Source organism: Cupressus sempervirens, chromosome 6, assembly GCF_028749045.1.
Source record: "Cupressus sempervirens isolate cs-2001-9-10 chromosome 6, ASM2874904v1, whole genome shotgun sequence".
Lineage (NCBI taxonomy): Eukaryota > Viridiplantae > Streptophyta > Pinopsida > Cupressales > Cupressaceae > Cupressus > Cupressus sempervirens.
Genome location: NC_143123.1, coordinates 229,209,218 through 229,231,913, shown reverse-complemented (window position 1 = coordinate 229,231,913; position 22,696 = coordinate 229,209,218). Strand labels below are relative to the sequence as shown.

Below are 22,696 nucleotides of genomic sequence, written 5' to 3'. Positions count from 1 at the left end.
CACAGTCTGAGCAGCATTTAAGTTTTTTGGGAATAAATAGACAGATAAGTTGGAGAATAACAAAAAAGGCTAGAATGGGGTCAAGAGGGAAAGTAGATTAGGTAAATAAATGGAAACATGGGAAATTATGCATAGAAATTAGGGCTAACATAGGTTGTTGGGAAATATTGTAGGCCAAAAGAGGACCTTGAATTAAATAATGCATGCAATTAAGTGCAATGTAGTATCCTAATATGAGAGGCCCCATTAATGAGGAATTAAATCATTTCAAAAAGGACACAAAGAAAGTGCTTACTATTTAAAACTATACACCTCTCACTAGAAGTTGTGTAGGTACTTGTTAATGCAATCTAATTTATTTCCTCTCAACTATAATTGAAACATTTTATGCTTATGTTTGACCAACTATTTCACCTATTATTTATTCGTTGTGCAAATCTCATGTTTTTAATGATTTAGCGTGACTACTAAGGTTTTCTTAGTTTGAATCTTTAATTTGAAAATACAATATCATTAATTTAATATTGTTCTTGATTTGGTTATTTTAAATATTATAATTCATTTAAATTCACTATTAGTTGATCATTTGGTGAGAAAGTGTATTTATTTTCTATTAATGATTTGTTAAAGTTTAGGTAAAAGGATAAAGATTAAAGTGACTTAACTATTTCATATTGCTTAATTATCTTGATGTCACTTTTTATGTAGAAAAAAACTAAAACTAGTAATAGAATAATGCAACTTTTATCATGTCAAATATTATGGACTATACTTTATTATATTCATATACTATAAACTACCCTTAAGTTATAGTTGTTATGCTATTTAAAATTTACAATTTTCATTTGATGAACAAACTAAATTTACTTGAAAAAGTCTAGTTGTAGTTTTAAAAATCTTTATTGACAATTTTGTCTCTACAACTTAACTTAATTGTCTCTTTCATATTAGCTTTCCCATTAAGGTTTCTTGTAATTGGAAACTGTCTCACACCTAAATACTACCGTCGTAAAATTATTTAAATAAACTATGGTTTCAGACTACTAATTGTGCAACCCACTTAGCTATCTAGAACACTCATCCAAACACCATCCCACTCAGTCATCCCTACTAAAGGCATGCATTGGTCATGTGTTGAATGCATTTTCAATAGAGCTCCAGTTCTACTGTAGAGTTTAGTTCTAGTGCATATCATCTTAATTTATATTGTTTTATTTATTTCTTTTGTGCTTAATAAAACTACATATTGCAATTAGCCTCATAGGTATCAATTTTAATTATTTGTTAATTAGTTTACATAATATAAAAAACTCTTATTTTCATGCAATTTCTTTGCATGTTATTGTTTAGGATTTTTATTGTAGTTTTCACTATCTTCCTTGATCAACATTCAAGGTTAAGTTTTTTAGATTTTCTATATAATGTACTCTTTAAATTTAGAAATTACATTCAATAAAAATAGGGGTTTTATTCTAATTTTGGTTGTTCCTTGTTTAGGCTTTATTTTTTATTTCTTTAATTATCAGTATAGCATAAGAGGTTTTATTTTAGATCTTCAATTGGTATCAAAGAAGGTTCTAGAATATTTTTCTCTTGTAGGCAAAGCAACAATTTTCTCCAAGATCTTTTAGGATGGCAAATGTTGGCAACTTTTTATTCTAGCTTCCACTATTTTCTAGAGATAATTATGAATATTGGAGTATCAAGATGAAGGCCCTACTATTATCTCAAGATCTTTGGGGATTATTAGAAAGAGGATACACTGAGCCTACAGAACTAAATGCTTTAAATGCCTTAACACAAGCTCAACAAAATCGGTTGAAAGAATACAAGAAGAAGGATAATCAAGCTCTTTTCCTCATATAAATTTCATTGGATATGTCTATTTTCCACAATATCGATGGTATGAAAAAGTCAAAGGATGCATGGGAAGCCCTTCAACCAACATACAGAGGATCCAACAAGATAATATTGGTAAGACTTCAAACCCTTCAAAGAGATTTTAAAAATTTATGGATGAGAGAAGCTAAGTCCACTCATGATTTTATTACGAGGTCTCAAACTATTATCAATCATCTTAAAACTCAAGAGGAAACTATCACATAGAACATGTTGTAGAGAAGATTCTAAGATCTCTTTCTCCAAATTTTGATCCAGTGGCCATAGCCATTGAACAAAGTAAAGATACATCTACCTTCAAAATTGAAGAGTTGATAGGTTCTTTGCAATCACATGAAGAGCACATGTAGCATTCAACAAAGAATCTAATACAAGCCTTAGGCCCCATTTGGTTGCTGGAAGATGAGGGCAAAAATTAAGTTATCAAGGTTAAAACTAGGTTTTGCAAAAAAACATGGGCATTTGGTTGGTTAAAATTATAACCTGGTTTTCACTTTCAACTTCTAATTTTTGACCAAAATTGGATGATGTGTCTTCCAATAAAAAGGTGGAATTTGAAATTAAAACCAGGTTTTGAATTTTATGAATGTTTTTTTAATAATATTGTGGGGCCTGTGGTATATTCATCTTCTATGTCAACCAAATGGACCATTGTCTTTTCAAACCACAAAACCAAGTTTTAGAAAACCTGGTTATAAGATAACCTAGTTATGAGACAAATTCATCTTCTCCAACCAAACAGGACCTTACAGTCTATAGTCAAAACTGAAGAAGAACCTGTGGCCCCTTTTTAATCAAACAAAAACTCAGTAGGAGTTATCTACATCAAGAGGATGTGGTAGAGAACTAGGAAGAGGAAGGAGTTCTGAGGATCTAAAAAGCATCCAGTGTTGATATTGTGAAAGGTATGGACACTATGAATCTGAATGTAGAAATAAAAAATATGATTTGAATAACTCAAGAGCCAACTATATTGAAGAATCTCTTGAAGATACAAAGCACTCCACATTCTTTACATGCAATTTGGCAAAAGAACCTTAAAATAATGTATGATTTCTTGATGTCAGGTGCACAAATCACATGACAAGTAAATTTGATCTCTTTGCCAAATTAGACGAATCTATGAGAAGTCAAGACAAATTTGGTGATGATAAAGAGGTTGATGTTATGGGAAAAAGTACCCTTGCTATAAAAACTAAGCAAGGAGAAATTACTTATAGTGATGACACCTTGCATGTGCTCAATTTACAACATAATCTTTTGAGTATTAGGTAGCTTGTAGAGAAACCTTATAAAGTTGTTTTTGAGGATAACTACTACAAAAATTTTGATAAATCAGCTAACCACCATCTTGTAGCAAAGACTTGTATGAAAAAGAATAGATTGCTTCCTCTCACTTTGGTTCTGCTAATATGCATGCTCTTAAGGAAAAAACATATGACTCGTGGTTATCACATGAAAGGTATGGTCATTTTCATTTTTAAGGCTTAAATTTGCTTCATAAAAAGGACATGGTGAGAGGACTTCCTACCATTCAGAAAAAAAAAATTGTTTTGGGTGTGTTCTTGGTAAGAAACATCAAGAAATTTTTCTAGTGAAAAATTCATGGAAGAAAAAATCTCTTATAGAGTTTGTACATTCTAAAATTCATGGTGCTATGCAAGAGGAATCCCTGGGTAAGAATATATATTTGTTGACCTTTATTGATGATTTCTCATGCCACACATGGTTTTATTTTCTTAAGCATAAATTATCTGAAGCAGTTGCATGCTTCAAGAAATTTATAGCTATGACAAAAAAGCAAAGTGGCTATTCCATTAAAATATTCAAAATAGATAGAGGGGAGAATTCATCTCCAAAGGGTTTGCTGATTTTTGTGACATGTTGGCATTCAAAGATAGCTTATAGCAACCTTTACCCCTAGCAGAATGGTATTGTAGAAAGAAAGAACCATACCATTATAGAGATGGCATGAAGTATGTTAAAGTCTAAGAACCTTCCAAATTATTTTTGGGGAGTTTTAGTGGCAGCAACCATTTATATTTTGAATCAAAGCCCAAAAAAAGTGCTTCAAAATATCACTCCAAAGGAAGCCCAGAGTGGACACAAGCCCTTAGTAGCTCATTTTGTGTATTTGGTTTCCCTGGATATGTTCATGTTCCTATTCAAAAGAATGAAAATTTGGATGCAAAATCCCAACTTCATATCTTTGTGGTATATTTTGATTCCACCAAAGGATATAAATTTTATGAACCTAGCATAAAGAAATGGATTATTAGTTGAGATGTGGTTTTTGGTGAAGGGGGAGTATGGAAATGGAAGAAATAAGTTCAACAATCTACACCATTCATCATGGGTAATGAAAATATCAAACTCCCTCCTCTCCCCACAAGCTCAAGTGGAAGCTCAAGCCCAAGTCCACCAAGTTCTTATTCAGATGAAAGTTCAAACTCACAATCTAGTCCAAGTTCCTCATAAAAAGGTACAAAGTTTAAATAAAATTAATCAAACGAGTTCTACTATGGATCTATTTGCTAACTTTGCATTATTAATTTCCATTCAATTTGAGCCTTCTTTGTATGAAGAAGTAGTGACAAAACCAATGTGGATTGATGCTATGAATGAAGAGATTCCCGCTATTGAGAAAAATGGTACATGGGAATTAGTTCCACTTCCAAAAGAAAAAATAGGTGATTGGTGTCCAATTGATTTATAAGGTGAAATATCATGATGATGGTTATGTGAAAAGAACACTTAGTTTACAAGATAAAAAAAGCACTCTATACATGCTTGGTATGCATGAATTGATAGTTATTTCTTGAAGAAAGGATTCATTCAAAGTCCTTTAGAGCCAATCCTTTATATCCAACATGTTGATAATGACATTTTAATTGTTTTCCTTTATGTTGATGATCCCATTTTTACAAGTAACAACCCATCTCTCATGGAGAAATTCAAAGAAGAAACAAAACAAGCATTTGAGATGTCAAATCTAGGACTTATGTATTTTCTTGGGGTAGAGGTGCAACAACAACTTGATGGTACATCAATTTCTCAAACCAAGTATGTTGCTGATTTATTGAAATGATTTAACATGATGTCATGCATGGTAGTTTCTACCCTTGTAGCCCTTGGTAAAAGTTAACCAAGGATGATCCAAGTCCCCATGTTGATCCTACATTAATATAAGTTTGGTTGGGAGCCTCATGTATCTTACTACAATGAGACCTAATATTATGTATACTATGAGCCTCATCTCTTGGTTCATGCAAGATTTGCATGAGTCTCATTGGTGATCTATAAAAAGAATCTTAAGGTATGTGAGTGATACACACAATTTTGGTCTTCATTATTCTCCCAATGATAAGTTTGTTTTGGTTAGTTATATAGATTTTGATTGGGCTAGTTCAATGGATGATCAAAAGTCAACCTTTGGTTATGTTTTCTCACTTGGTTCTAAAGTTGTTTTGTGAAGTAGTAAGAAGTAGGGAAATGTGGCTCTCTCTTCAATAGAAGAAGAGTATATTGTAGCAACAGGTAGCTGTCAAGTGATATAGATTCAACGGATTTTGGAAGATTTGCATTTGGTTCAAGAACATCCTACAACTATTTTTTGTGATAATATTAGTACCATTGCAATGACCAAGAATCTAGTGTTTCATGCTAGATCAAAGCACATTGACATCTGCCATCACTTCATTCTGGTTTAGAATGGTACAATGGAGTTATAGTTTTTCCCAACCTCTGAGCAAGTTCTTGATATCTTCACCAAATCTCTCACTACTACCAATTTTACTTCCTTGAGAAATCAGCTAGTTCTCATTCATATTGTTCATGCAGGGGGAGATTGAAGGCATGCACCCCTACCTTCACTACATCATTGTACACTTTTTTCTTGTGAAGGTATGCATTGGTCATGCATTGAATGCATTCTCAATGGAGCTCAATTCCACCATAGAGTTCAATTCTATTGCATGTCCTCTTAATTTAGATTATTTGTTTTATTTATTCAATGCTTAATAAAATTGCATGTTGTAGTTAGCCTCGTAGGCATTGGTTTTAATTATTTGTTAATTAGTTTGCATAATAAGAAAAACTCTAATTTTCATGCAATTTCTTTGCATGATATTGTTTAGGATAATTTTTTGTAGTTTTCACTATCTTCCTTGATCAACATTTAAGGTTTTTTTTTTAGTTTTTCTATATAATGACTCTTTAAATTTAGAAATTAAATTCAATAAAAATAGGGTTTTTATTCTAGTTTTTATTGTTTTTTGTTTATGCTCTACTTTTTTATTTCTTTTATTGTCATTATAGCATAAGAGCTTTTATTTTAGACATTCGCATACTCTAGAGCACTTAATCAAATATAATTTCTATTGTTTCAATTTGTATTAGTCTATAAAGAAGTTTCCATGATCATTGTATGTAATGAGAAACAAGGTCTGGTTCCATTGGGGACTCAATCTCAATGTCTCATACACCTCCTTCACAAATTTATGCCCCTTCACTACATCATGAGTGTGAGAAACGTAACTTCACAACCCAAAAAAATTTACTCAGTGACTAGTTGATGTTGAGTTACAAGCACTAGGTATTGAGTGAGCTTGGCATGATAAGGAGTTGAGTGAAGGTTGCTTAGCAATAATGGATGTTGAGTGACTTGACAACAATGGGACCCGAGTGAACTTGGTCACCAAAGGAAGGTGGAGCTTGGCAAACTCAACACATGACCAACACTATGACTGAGTGAACTCGATTGATGAAGGAACCAAGTGAGCTTAGTAAGTCTTGGTAAGCATGTCGAGTGGAACTTGGTAGAACCTACTATGACTTGGTAGAAACAATAGAACATGAACTAACTAAGTGGGCACAAGGAGAGCTCAGTTAACAAATGAATCGAGTGAGTTAGCAACATACTAACTATTTATTCTTTGCCACCATTAAAACACAGAGCTAATAGTAGAGAACATGTAACCCTAAACTTCTCAAATACTAAGCACCATGCATAATGAATAGAAAGGAGACAACCAATATGCCTACTTTCTTTCTTTATATTCATAAACTAATTCAACTGAATACAAATCTGGGATCATAGGGATTCAACTAGAAACAAAATACTTTAACCTACAACTTCTACTTTTAATTTAAACTTGCAACACTACAAGACTACACACAATAATGCTTGGAGCAATCACTACTTCATAGGATAGACAAAAATGAACTTACAAAGAACAAATTGTTCATGTACTACTGCAACTTTGATCCTCTATTTCTCTTTTTTCTCTCTAACATCTTCTCTGATTATTCCTTTCTACTTTTCTCTAATCTATTGATATTCTCTCTACATTCTCTTTAATGAATGAGGCTTCATTCCCTTTTGTCTTGTATCAAAAACTTTTCCATCTCTTTTCTAGATTTGAACTTACATACTATCTTAACTTTCTTGACAAGGTAGGTGGGCATGTGGTCCAAGACAATTGAGCATTTTCAAATTTCTAACACTCCCCCTTTGTCCTAATCCATAAAAATAAGGATCATTCCTAATTCAAATCAACTACACCAAGACTTCTTCTTAGGCACATAAAAGTTACTATGCCTAAAGGCTTAGTAAATATGTTTGCTAGCTACTACTCAGACATACAAAATTCTATTTTATTTCTCCATTCTCCACTGACTCTCTAATGAAGTGATATTTTATTTCTATTTTCTTTCTTCTCCCATGGAAAATTGGATTCATAGACAGTGCAACTGTGGAAATGTTGTCACAAAAGATTGTGGTTCCATCCTCTTGCCTTTCATTTAAATCTTTCGAGATTCTCCTTAACCAAATAGCTTGACATGCTACTATATATGTTGCTATGTATTCAATATCTATTGTATATTGAGCAACAATAATTTTCTTCTTGGATTCCCATGAAATTTCACCTAATCGCGTATGGAACATGTATCTAGAAGTGATCTTCTTATCATCTAGACTTCCAGCACAATCACTATCAGTATAACCAACCAAATTAGAATCATTATTAGCACTATATAAAATCCCAAATCCCTTGGTACCATTCACATTCCTTAGAGTCCTATTTCCCTCCTATGAATGGGAATCCTTTCATATTTTCATAAATTTGGAAATCAAACTCACTACATGTATCATGTCAGGCTGAGTTGTTGTCGAATACATTAAGCTTCCAACCATACTTTTGTATAACATTTGATTCACACTTTTGCTAAAATCTTCCTTGCTCAACTTCAAACCTACTTCTATTGGTGTGGGGGCTGCCTTACTATTCTGCATTTTGAATCTCTTCAAGATATAATTTGCATATGTTTCTTGAGAAATGAAGATTCCATCATGCATTTGTTTTACTTCTCTGCCTAGAAAATACTTCAAGAGACCTAGGTCTATCATTTCAAATTAATTCTTCATGACCTCTTTGAACTTTCCAATTATGAAATTATCATTTCCAATGAAGATTAAGTCATCTACATACAAGACAACAATCAATACCTTACTATTTTCTTCCTTGATGTAGAGAGTGGGCTCACCATCACTTTTGCTAAAGTCATTTCTCATCAAGTATGATTCAATCCTACTATACCATGCCCATGGAGCTTGCTTGAGCCCATATAGATCCCTCTTAAATCTATACACCTTGTGTTCTTCACCTTTAACTTCATAACTAGGTGGCTTCTTCACATATACCTCTTATTTCAATACATCATTCAAGAAGGCAAACTTCACATCCATTTGGTATATCTTCCATTTGTGATGGGCTGCAATTGCTATGACAATACACAAGGTTTACATTCTTACAAGTAGGGTATATGTCTCATCATAATCTTTTCCACGCTACTACTTATACCTCTTGACCACTAAATGTGCCTTATTCCTATCTATGTTTTCTTCAACATTGTACTTGGTCTTGTAAACTCATTTAACTCCAATTACTTGCTTCTTGGGAGGTAAAGTAGTTAACTCCCATGTCTCATTTCTTTCAATAGCATCTATTTCCTTATCCATGGCATTACACCATTTCTCTTCTTTCATAGCTTCTTAGAAATAAATTGGATCACTATGAGAAAATAATGCAAAACTAGCACTCTCATCAAACTCTTCATCATACCTTTCTTCTTAGTATATCTCCCTTAAGACACCTAGTCTTTCTTTGCAATAGGGAGGCAAGAGTGGGATCTAAATTTTTAGAATTGCTGCTACTACTATTTTTCATGCTAGCTTGGTATTGTCTTGAGCTTGTAGGAGCTAAAACTCGGCATGTTTGAGGTTGCTTTCCTTTTTTCCTTTGTCTACAACTATCTAAGTTTGTTGCTCCATCATCTTATTGATCACCAATATCTTCTTCTTCATCAATGCTAGGTACTTTACTTGAAGTGCTTGAAGATTCATCTACTGAGCCACCCCATGGCTAATTTTCAAGAAACTCCACATCTCTTGAAATGATTGGATCATATAACCTATAAATATTTGATTCCAAGCTATAACTAGTGAAAATAAACTTCACATCTTTATCATCTAGCTTGTTCCTTTGTTCCTTTGGCACATATGTATATGCTACACATCTGAACACTCTCAATTGTTCAACTATCCATCTATTTGTTGACCATGCCTCAAGAGGAATCTTGTCACAAATTGACTTTATAGGAGACCTATTTATCAATTATATTGATGTTTCTATAGATTCTCCCCAATATTCAGTTGGGAGTCTCTTTTCTTTCATCATGCTCCTTGCCATCTCAACAGTGGTCCCATTCTTCCTCTTAGCCACTCCATTTTGTTGTAGAGTATAACTAGTTGTAAGTTCCTTATTGATGTCATTCTTCCTACAAACATTTACAAAAAAATTAGAGGTATACTCCCCTCCTCTATTCAACCTAAGGACCTTGACATAGTGTCCACATTCTTTTTCAACTATGGCTTTAAATTCAACAAATTTATCAAATGCTTCAGATTTATTTTTCAAGAAATATACCCATGTCCTAAAAGTATGTCATAAAATAAGTAATCCCCCCAATAGAAGTGGTCTGCATAGTGTCAACTAAATCAAAATGCACCAATTCTAATGGTGCCCTTGCCCTTCTAGAATTACCAAAATTAAAGGGAAAATTATGTTGCTTACCCAAAATGCAAGCCTCACACTTGACACATGAATTTACAATGTTTGGAAAACCATCTAAAATTCTTTTCTTGGACAAAAAATTTACACTAGCAAAGCCAAGCTATCCATACCTAACATACCATAGCTTGGAGGGGTATTTAATCATGCTCCTAATAGTTGATTACTAATGTACTATTGTACATGCATGTTTGGGAGATGCAACACTAACTTGAGAAGGAAATCATGTCTCTATCTTCAAGAGGAACATCTGATTCTTTGTCATTTGGACTGCTACAAGTATTCTCTTACTCCCATCCTTTTCATGAATGACACACTTGTCATTTTCCATCAGCACCTTTAACCATTTTGAATGGGTTGTACAACACTCATCAAATTTTTCTTCATACCCAAGGCAAAACATATATTTTTTATCTCCTTCTCACCTTGCTTGGTGTGGACCATGATAAATCTCTTGCCCACAATGGGAATGGTTCCATTATTTCTCATCATAATTTTAGACTTGACATTTCTATCAATGAAAGAAAATGAACTGTCACTACCACTCATGTGGTTGCTACAACCATTTTTCAAGTACCATACCTTAGGGTTGTCTTCTTCACCAATGTTACACATGATGAAGGTTGTGGGAATTTTTGCATTTCCCATGTTCACATCAGCCACATTTGCATTCTATCTTGACTGATCACCCTGCTTCTTCTAACATTCACTTGCATAATGCCCAAACTTATGATAGTAGTGTCATTCTACATTTCTCTTATTGGATTTTTTATTCTTGTTACCTCCTCTAGATTTATTTTTTAGATGTTCTTCCTCCCTCTTGACTGCTTGCTCATCCTAAGCTTTTTGTGCCAGAATTCCTTTGACAATTTCTTCCATGACCTCTACTTCTTGGGCCTCTACTAAAACCATTTCTTCCTCTCCCCCTACCTCTTGATTCTCTTGAGCCTTGAAAGATTATTCTTGGGAAGTTGTTGTTGATTTTTTGATCCAGTGCTCATGGGTTTGAAGAGTTTTCATTAACTCATCCATGGTCAATGTGGTGAGGTCATTTTCTTCCTCAATGGTCATCACAAGATTGTCATATTTTTGAGGTAGGCTCCTCAATATCTTCTCAACAATCATTTTCTTTTCATACTCTTCATACTTAAGGATTTTACATTCTTTCTTCTTGAATCCTTCAACTAAGTCTTTTGAGGGTTTGTGAGGGTAATATACTATGCTAGGTTAGTTACATCATTGAACCTGTTCATCACAAACTCCCACAAATCATTAACAACCATGATGGTTCTCATTTTCATTGCCCATGTATCATAATTTTGTCCATTAAAGAATGGCAATTGTTTGTATATCTTTCCTACATCTCCTACCATGTCAAATACCTAGAAAAAAATTCCCAAACTCATGGGGATGTGAGGCCTCAAAGCTTTGATACCATGTGAGAATTGTAACTTCACAACTCAAAAAACAATTTCTCAATAACTAGTTGATGCTGAGTGATAGGCAATGGGTGTCAAGTGAGCTTGACATGATAAGGAGCTAAGTGAAGGTTGCTTGGTAGTAATGAATTTTGAACTTGGTAACAATGGGACCCAAGTGAACTCAGTCACCAAAGGAAGGTGGAGATCGATAGACTCAATAGACAACCAACACTATGACCAAGTCAATGAAGGAACTGAGTGAGCTTGGTAAGACTTGGTAGAAGGGGACTGAGTTAGCTCAGTAAGAAAAAGGAATGGAACTCAGTAGAACCTATTGTGACCCAGTAGAAATAATAGAAGATGAACTAACTAAGTGAACACAAGGAGAGCTCAATTAACAAACACATAAACTAAGTGAGTTAGCAACAAACTAACTATATATACTTTTCCGCCATTAAAACATAGAGTTGATAATAGAGAACATGCAACTCTAAACTTCTCAAATACTAAGCATCATTCATAATGAAATGAAAGGAGACAAAAATGAGCCAAAAAAATTGGATCAACTAATATGCCTACTTGCTTACTTTCTATTCATAAACTAATTCAAGTGAATAAAAATGTGGGAGAATTGGGCTTCAACTAAAAAAAAAAATACTTTAACCTACAACTTATACTTGTAATATAAACTTGCAACACTATAAGAGTGCATACAATAATGTCTAAAACAATTGCTACTTCATAAGACAAAAAAAAAAGAACTTACAAAGAACAAAATGATCCTATGTTTCTGCAACTCTAATCCTCTATTGTTCTTTCTACTTTGTGAAGTCTGCTATGATTATTCCTTTCTCCTCTACTCTAACATTTTTGATTTGAACTTACCTACTATCTTAACTATCTTGACAAGGTAGGTGGGCATATGGCTCTAGGGACAATCAACTATTTTCAAATTTCTAACAATGAGAAGGATGATCATCATTTCCAATCCATAGTTTTGTGTCCATGTATCTCTACATGACCAGCCATAATTGGGGAGATTACCCTATTTTGTGTGGAGCTTAATTCCACATCATAAGTGTGGAATTTTCTCACATATTTGACCTTAAATAGTTTTATTGTCGAAGAGAGTGGTGGGAATGTTCTAGTAATATATCCCAAAAGAATCTCTTGATTCATCACTGGAGTTGAAGATGGTTTTCTAAGGTTACCGTACTACCAACTTCTTGGCTACATTGTTGGTAGTATCATGGGAAGTGGGAGAATCAGCATAAGTCTATTGGGTTGTGTTGAAGAAGGAATAGATGCAAACCATTTGTCAAACACTGCAAATTTGTTGAAAATTTTGTGATGTGGAGCCTAATCAAACTTAGAGGTTTATTTGGTGCAATTTTCTCCCTATATTATTTCTACAAGGGTTTGGGGCACTGCTCCCAAGATGAGGTCATGGGGCAGTGCCTTTGTTGGGTCTTGGGGTAGCACCCCAGGTGCACTCCCTAAAATAGTACAAGGTGGGGTCAAGGGGAAACTCTCTTGTAGGGGTTTATGGGGGTAGCACCCTCAAAGCCAAAAATGACCTTATATTGTAAAAGGCATCGGCTGCTATTTTCCTATTGGAAAACTTATTCTAGCCCTAATTTTGTAATTAGTAAAAATCTTGTTTAAAAAAGCTTAGTGTTAGGGATTTTGTAAGGTAATGGTGATATTGTAGCTTCTTGCAACAATATTGAGCTACAAGGGATTGCAGATTGTAATTACTAGATAATAATAATATTAGTCTTGTTGTTGGTGGATGTAGCCTAGGGATTGGGTGAACCACGTTAAATCTTGGTGACTTGTATTTTCTTCTATGCAATTTTTTATTTTCTAATATTGGTTATATTTGTATCTAACTATTATTTCTATTTGAGGTTAATCCTAATAGACAAGTGTATTGTAAATAGGGAAAATGATGTCATTCATGATTGTGTAAGACATGCTGAGTCCCATGAAATTGGTCTGCATAATGAATCTATTCGTGGGTGGGGATTTTCAAGGGTGTCATTGGTGCTAAAGATTTATTCCCTTATGGCTCCATGCCCGAGATCAGGATCCTCATACTTTTCCTCCTCCATGAAGATAATTTTCTTCTATTTGGGGTCTCTTGGAGAAATAGTATTCCATTATTGTCCAGTGACACCATTGATTTTAAGGTTGGACTACTTTATCCATCTCACCATGTGGTTGATTCTTTATGACCAGAATTAATATGGTCTAGTTTGGACCACTAATTTTTCTCTTGGCTACATCTCTGTTGTGAGAAAAAGAAATAGCATTACCATTGCATCTATCATTAATGACCACCTAGAGTTTTTCTTTTTTTTTTCATCTATGGATGAATGGATGGTCATAATGTGGAAAGTAGAAATGTGGGTTTTAAGTGGAGTTTTTGTGCTATGATAGATAAAGTGTGTGTGCCTTTGATAAGCTATTGAAGTGGTGGTGGAATGAGAAGGATGACCAACTAAACAACTCACGTATTCTAATCTGCATCATTTCAACAATATTGGAAATCATACCATGTAGTCTACCTTGTCTCTAGTAACTTGTGTGCATGGTGAGGGTCAAGTGTTGTGGAGGAAACTTGCATCATTCACACTCCTTAGGGCTGACACCATGGTTGTTCCTCTCCAAATAAATGCATAATAAACTTCAACAATGACTCCTATAGTTCCAACATGCAATGTTAGATATATTTTTATTGTATAATTATGTTTGCAATGATACATAATAACAATATTTTTTCAATCAAATCTGATACCAATCAGTCCACATTCTATACTCACAACCACATAATTTTTTTCAAAATGTATGGAAAATAGTTGTAGAAAACTAAGACAAAAAACTTGTGGAAATGTAAGAAAGAACAACTATAAGATAAATGTGAAGTCATTATATCAGAAATACTATGCACCCAATTAAACATCAATAAAATTCTAATCAACCACTTAGAAAGATTTCCAATTGATCCATCAAAAAACCTCCACCAAATTGGGCCTGTGAGATGTACATGGACCTAATTCCCATTTTCTTGTGATATCAAATTTGATAGAATATAACAAACTCTACAAATAAAAAAATGAATGTACTACAATTCTACACTATTCAAAGACATTAGATTCATTGGCAGAATTTCACCTTATAGACATCTAATTAATGCTAATTTTACTTACAATACAATAATAATTTTTTACAAATCAAAAAACCTCAATAAGAAAATAAAAACTCATTATAGTCATAGTGATGTTCAATCAAATGATAATATCATATTCAAATTTTCCACAATGCCTCTGCCCAAATAAAAAATATATATATTTAACATAGATCACAATGATATCTAATCAAATAATCAACATAGCAAGAAAGAACCCACATATGAAATTCTTCTCTAAAATACAATGTCTAGAATACTACATTAAACATTAAGTAGATCATTGATTATGGATCCATAGAGCAAAGCGTGTATCACCACAGAGATAGAAAGGAAAATGGAATAAAAGAATGAAGAAGACAAGCTTTAGGTATAAGGAAAAAGGATTGGGATACATAATCTTCTAAGCAATATAATTTATAACCACCTACTATATTACTTGGAAAAGAAGGCATTGGCTGATCTCTAGACAAAATGCACCAAATACAAAAAAAGAAAGTCAAACATGATTCTTTTTTGACTCATGAAAACACAGTGAAATTTTCTCAAAAATTTTGTTGTTTTTTATCACAAAATATGTAGATCATGAATATCAACTGCTAAAAATATCAAAAAACTTTCATTGTGTTTTACATTTTTTTGAAATTTAGTCAATGGTGCAATTTGTAGGGAGGATATCTACATCCATAAAAGAAACCATTTGCTAACATATTGCATTGTAACAAGCCCATGCATATCCATGTCATTACTTTGCCCTATCTAAAAGAATAAGCTATGTTAAAATATACACATCATTTAATATTTCACATTGAAATGAAGTATTTCTATCTTCTTTAATAGATTTTACAATTGGAAAATGTTGAATTTTTTTTTTAAAATCCTAAAGACTAATGATACTGAATACAATAAATTATATTGGAGGATTGATAAAAATAAAAGGAAAAACCTTATTCAACAAATACAAATAATAAATTAAATACTAGACTCGTTCAAAATTAGATAATATGCATCACAATATTTAAATAGATTTGTTAGTGAGATTTTTTCATTATAAATTTGTAGAATTTATTTTTTATCTAAATAACTATTATATGCTAATCTTCTAATTAAACATTTAGACTCAATATAATTATCCATCAAAACACAAAAAATAATTTTATAGATGTAGATTTTTGACAACATAAATAAAATTAATTTATTTTGTGAATTATTTGTATTTATTTATAATTAGTTTTTTTAGAAGAAGCTATTATTATTTATGTAGTAAATAACTTTGTTGTTTGATAAGTTAAATTATAATAAATGATAGACTTTACAAAATAATTATCAATCAATAAATTATAAATTATTATTTATTTAATTTTTTTATCAATATTATTTTTTGGAATGTTTCATTTATTAGGTTATCAATAAATTAATAGATGAAATATTGACTTGTTTAGGAGAGATTGAAAATATCAAGTGTCAATTAGAATTTGTTTTGGAACATGAAATGGCTCGAGGTAATAACTACCAAAAGAAGAAGATGAACCAATGATAGTAGTGTGCTACTGACCTTGATTAGACATGCAATAATCTTAATTGTCCCGAGTTTGATTGTATGATAATAGCTCATGATGTCCCACAATGATATTGTGTTTCTTATGCTTTGCCATTTATAAAAGGCCCTCTCTTTTGTAAAATCATAAAGCTCCTTATCTTTGCAAACAATCAAATGAGAATTTTAGAGAAAGTGTTTTAGAACTCATGATAGGTTCCCAAAAGAAAGTTGAGCAAGTCTACCAAAAAGGCTCAATCATAAGAAGAGGTAGCTTTGAAGATTCTAGTGAGGGTGGTGATTCTATAAATCAAACAAATGTGAGTGATGAGATTAGGGTCATCAACTCTCTCATGTGGATTTATACCAAAATGTGAAAGATGTGACAAAGAAGGACTCAATTGAATCTGCTCAGTGTCAACCCAATAAACTAGATAATCTTATAGAATTTCATTTTTCTCAAGTTAGTCCACCATTGCCTACAAAAGGTACATCTCAACATACAGACCAAGATCCTCCTGACAAGATGAAATTTTTGAGTGGGGAGCCCTTATAAGTATCTACATAGAGGTCACCTTTTTTTTTGAGAGTCAAAGGGTACAACAACTAATTTAAGAGCATTGTGTCCCGAGTTAGTCATTTAGGCCCTATCAGAGGTCTCAACCTAACTTCATATTCCAAAAGGACCATGACATAATGATTTCTCAATGAGTTGGCCTACAACTGCTATTGGTGCCATAAAGAGAGTGAGTTGATACTACTATGATTGAGATCTTCTTTTTGTGTGGCCTAATAGAGTGAGCTCATATTGATAGTTCTCAAACAAAGGCCAATCATCTTCAAGTCATAGTTGACATAGAGCGCACTTTGATAGAGAGTGTGGAGACTATGAATGGGTAAGTACACCAAGTTGTGGTGCCAAAAGGGGGTATAATTGGCCAATTTTTTTTTGAAATCAACAATTTTGAACTTTGACAAGAATTTGAAGAAATTTATGCTCAAAATTTTAAGATATAACAAAAAAAAGTAGTAGTCCTTTGAGTCTAGTTTGTAAACTACTAATTTTTTTTCAAAATGGTTTAGTTTTAGGTCCTCAAAAAAGGAGGCCATAGAAAAGTTTACCTAACACCATGTAGTTTATCCCAAAATTTTTAGGTAATTTTATAATGTATTTTTTTTAATGAATTTTGTAATTGGACACATCCCAGAAACATGAAATATTTGTGTGCTCCCCCTAGAAATGATTAGAAACTAATCTAAAATCTAAAATTCTTTTTTTCAAAGTGTGTAGAATGGAGTCTAGTTTCTAGAAAACTAAGTTGTTGCAAAATTTGATGAATGAGCTAAATTCTACACCCAAATTAGTACATGTTGGTTTTTGAGAGAAAATGGACACATTCAAAAGAAATCATAGTTGAAAGGCTTGAAATAGTTTAAATTTGAAATAAATTATATGGTTATATATCTAACATAGAGATCTACAAAATCATCTACCTTGATTTTATTGATGCTCAACCATGAGGAAATTGAAGGAGAACACACAAGAAAAATCAATCATTTTTTGTATGCTTGTTGCAAAAAATATCTTAGACTAGTTTAGAGACTCCAAATCTTTGGGATGGATCCCCAATAAAAATCCAAGCCTTAGGCTTGGTAGAATCCAAAGCTTTGAATAGCATGTGTGTGCCATAGTACATGCATGCTATTTAAAGAATTTTTAAATTCAGGCTTACATAGCACACATGCAAATTGTAAGCCTTAATTTCAATAGAAAGGGAAGGAGAGAGGGAAATAGGGTAGAGAGTGAGAGAGTAGAGGATAGGGAGAGAGTAGGAGATGGGAGAGGGTGGGATAGAGAGAGAGAGGGAGGGAGAGAGGGAGAGAGATTGGGGGGTCCAAGAGAGTAGGGGGTGGGTGAGGGAGAGGACGGAGAGAGAGAGAGAGAGAGAGAGAGAGAGAGAGAGAGAGAGAGAGAGAGAGAGAGAGAGAGTAGGGGATGGGAGAGGGTGGGATAGGGGGAGAGAGAGTAGAGGAGAGAGAGAGAGAGAGAGAGAGAGAGAGAGAGTAGGTGATGGGAGAGGGTGGGATAGGGAGAGAGAGAGAGTAGGGGTTGGGAGGGAGTGAGTGATAGAGAAAGAGAGAGAGACTAGGGGATTGGAGAGGGTGGGAGATGGGATAGAGAGAGAGAGAGAGAGTAGGGGATGGGAGAGGGTGGGATAGGCAATAGATAGAGAGAGAAGGGGATGGGCAAGGGTGGGATAGGGGGGAGAGAGAGAGTACAAGATGGGAGAGGGTGGGATAGGTAGAGAGAGAGAGAGAGAGAGAGAGAGAGAGAGAAATTTCATATTGTGCATATGCACTATAGAGTGTGTGTGTGTGTGTGTGTGTGAGTGTGCGCTCTTTATAGTGCCTGTGCACTTTGTAGTGTGTACACACTATATGAAAACACTAAAAAATAGTTATAAGGAAAGTTTGGGTCCCTACTAATCCATATTCTCTTTTTTGTTTGTTGTTTCGATAGAAAACACAAGTTTCATGCTATTGGAAGCTAGCAAACACCAAATGCAATCATTGGATACACTATTTGAAGGCTCTCTGAACATTCTTTCTATAGAAAAGGTTAGTACAGTCCTTTTTAAATAATTTTTATTTTTGATTAGATAAACAGGTTTTACAAGGATCCTGAGACCCAAAAGTAATTACATAACTATGGCTGATAATAAGCAATTAAAGCCTAGCCAAAAAAAGATAGGACTCTTGGCTGATAATAAGCATAAAGCCCAACCTAGAAAAAAGGCTAGAAGAACATCCAAATAGAAAGCCAAAATAAGAAAAAACCAGCAAAAAATAGCAAACATCAAACAACAAAAGATAAAATAGGAAAATTACTCTTCTGTCTTCCTCTCGAGCTCCTACATAGTCTAAGTGGCTTCATAGGCTTTGTGGGTCTCCTTTGCCTTCTGCTCGTGGGTCTTATGTGCAACTTGATCTATACTAGTGAAGGTAATATCAGTAGCCACATCCTCATCAGTTCTGGCTCTTCATCTATCCTTATCATCATCCTCTTCTAGCATACCTTTGGCTTTTAACACACCAATAAGGGATAGAATGTTTTCATTGATCGAGTTGAGTATGGAAATCATTTGATTCACCAAGTTATGGTTATAGTTTTCTAGGATTTGAATTCTCCTCTCAGCCAATCTAAATCTTTCCTCCTAGTTCTTCTGATAACCCTAGCTTGGCTCTTTCTTATTTCTTTCCATATGTCCAATCTTCTCCCTAAACTCCTCCAACTCATGATAAAGCCACTTGATTGATCTAAAGTTATCAATCATGCTATTACAAGCATTATTCAATAGATTCATTTCTGTCTTCCTTGCATTATCAGTTATTGCCACAATTGTACGGTCAATGAGGTCTTCACACTTGGGCTATTCTTGATTATCAACTAGAATCTAGGGGTTCATAACCTCTCTTACAATACCCATAGTCATAGTTTTGATTTTGGAATTGTTCCATGCTTTTCTCCTATCCTTCATAATTAGTTCACCACCCTCTCCCCCAATATCCACCTTTTCCTACTCCTATGGTTGAAGCTAGGGATGAACTAGGGGAAGAGGGATAGTCAAAATATCTGGCTCCTAGCTTGAAACCCTCTCTTCATCCATACCTTTTTCTATCTTCCATTTCTTCCCTGCAATATCTTCCAATTTTATAACCTTCTCCTCCTTTCCCTCTTCTTTAGAAACCATGTCCTCCCCTTCCTCATTATAGTCCTTATTGTCTTGACCAAAAAAAATTTTCCCATGACCTCTAGGACTCTTCCTATGATGGATACTAGTAGAAGGAGGCTTCATCTCCTTTCCTTTTTCTCTCTTACCTAAGGAAGTATTCTCCTCCCCCTCAAAGATAATACTCTGGATGTCATCAGAATCCAAAGAGAAACTAGAGCTACCAATGACTTTGGTAGCATCTACATCATGTGAAGGGTTATTGCTAATAGTTTAATCCCTAAAATGCTCATGAATTAACAATAAAAGTCCTTCATGTAGATCAGGATTCATCGAGAGTTTCTTCTTGAAACTAGAGATAGCTATGTTCATAGATGTAGATAAATAGTACAGAAAAGAAATTTTAACATTATGGTAGAAGTGATTAAGAAGAACAAAATGGTAAGTTCTCACTCGATCAAATCTAGGATCAAGAGTGATGTACTCAATAACAACTCGTAAGACATACCTCCAAAGTTTCTTGATGGACTCCATATCATAGTACATCTCACATTTTACCAGGTCATTCTTCTCCTTTGTGCTCTTCACAAAATCCTTCACCACATTCATCAAAAGTTTCTTATCTCTAAAGAATTTGAAACCCTCCACCGGGATTTTAGATATAGAAGAAACCACTTCCTTAGTGACCTGAAAAGAAATACTATTCACCTTCACCTTCCCCTCCTTCCATGGATTCACCATATTGTTTGTAACATCTAGGTCAAAACTATGGAGTTTTGCAATGTATTTGGCAATACCTCCCTTCTCCAATTTTTCCCAAACTTTACCCCTATTTCTCCACTTTTCCACATCCCCCACAGGCTCCTTCCTAATACATTCACCCACCATCTATTCAATCTCAAAACCAATGATTCTCATAAACTCTACTCTTTGCAAACACTTTTCAAACCTTTGGAAAATTTGATTATTGTTCCTCTAAAAAGTGCCAAATTATTTTACATAATCCCATTCAAAGAAGGAAAAAAAAATTTAAACCCACAATATGTGTCGAAATGACATGGATAACCTCAGCTACTTGCATTTTTTGTAAACATCTTTATTACTCAAATTCATTCCCCAATATCCATAAATAATCATAATGGCAATTAGATCTCCACTATACATGCCTGGATTTTTTCCAGCTTGATGAGAGTCTTGGCTTCTACCAAAATATTCCTTCCTGAGTGCCATGTCAACAACTTATCTAGCCTACCACCCTCATTGGAAAACTAATATTCCATGGGGTTTGCTTCTCTGAACACATGTGTGATGTGGACACATTCAAATTTATCAAGGATAGAATGTGTCTCTTCCACTAAGTTAGAAATAGACCACAAAGGTTGAGAAGAACGGTTAATACAATTTATGATATTTTTAGAGTCCCCTTCTAACCAAAGTTTTTTGATGCCCATATCAAAGGCCAGCTTAATAGATTGACAAGCAACACTGGCTTCAGCAAAATGATTGGTTTGCACCCCCAAAGGAAGAGAAAAAGCCACCACACCTTCTCCAAAGTTATTCCTTATAACACCTCCACAACCCAAAGGCCCAGGGTTACCTTTCAAATATTTTTTTATTACTATAGAGACAAATTTTATTATAATTTGACAAGTTGTTTAATATATACTAAATTCATTGAAATTTGTATGTTTGAATAAATTGTTATTTGGAAATGGTTAGAAATTTGACAAGTTGTTTAATATATATTGTGTATTCATTGAAATAATTGTAATTTGTATATGTATTTGAATGATTTTTTATTTACAAATTGTAAGTAATTTAGATGTTTGAATAATTTGACATATAGAAATCATCATCATACCAAGGAAGAAACCAAAACCTCAAACAATAGAAGAGAGGGAGAGTGATTTGGAAATTAAAAGAGATAAAATGTAACTACTATGTCATCAAAGAAAATTGTAATGCAATAATGAAGAATTGTCTTTGAAATAGGAACATGAACCACCAATACAAAGAAACAAAGAGGAAGAACTGGAAAGACAAAGACAACAAATGAGACTCTTAAACTCAAGAAGAAAATTGAATTGTGAAGCTACGCAATCTTCTAATGTTGGAGTCATATCATCATCTCATGTTGAAGAGACACTAATTTCTTCATCCAATGGTGTAAACACTCCATCATGTCATGTTGAAGGCACAACATCAATATATGAAGTAGATGATATTCCATCTTTTGCATTTTATTGCCAAGGCACATCATCTTCAGTTCAAGGTACACAAAAGACTCAATCTTATGTTGATGTTCAAAATGTTGAGGGAATGGAAGATATTATAACACCTTTTAGAGTTCATTTTAGAAGACCAAAATATTTGACTGATATTGATACTAACATTTTAAAACCAATGAGTGACAAGATTAACAATGTACTTGTCAAAGAAAAGTTAATCATATGTGGATATTATTCTTTGAAGGATTAAAATATTACAGGTCAATACCAATTATTTGTTAAAATGATGAGGAATTTGAAATTTAGGCCCATTATGAAGATTCTTGGGCTAAGAACGATGGATGATTCAAATGAAAAAAATAGTGTAAAGAATCTAAAGAGTGCATATGACAAAGTGGGTTTTAAATCATGCACCAAAGATAGTAATATCACAAGCCTCATACTTACATTGACAGTAGTAAGTACCCAAATGAAGAAAGCTTTACTCATGAGAAAGACAAGAAAAATATTGAAAATCAGTAGAGGTACTCTAAGGAGAGCCATAGTAAGGTGTGAGAG

The 22,696-nt window shown here is 33.6% G+C and overlaps 1 pseudogene; it reads right to left on the bottom strand.

The window, feature by feature from the left end:
* Nucleotides 1-6,293: 6,293 nt before the first annotated feature.
* LOC149552095 (non-specific phospholipase C2-like) lies at nt 6,294-20,798 on the bottom strand (annotated as a pseudogene).
* Between the last annotated feature and the right edge of the window lie 1,898 nt (nt 20,799-22,696).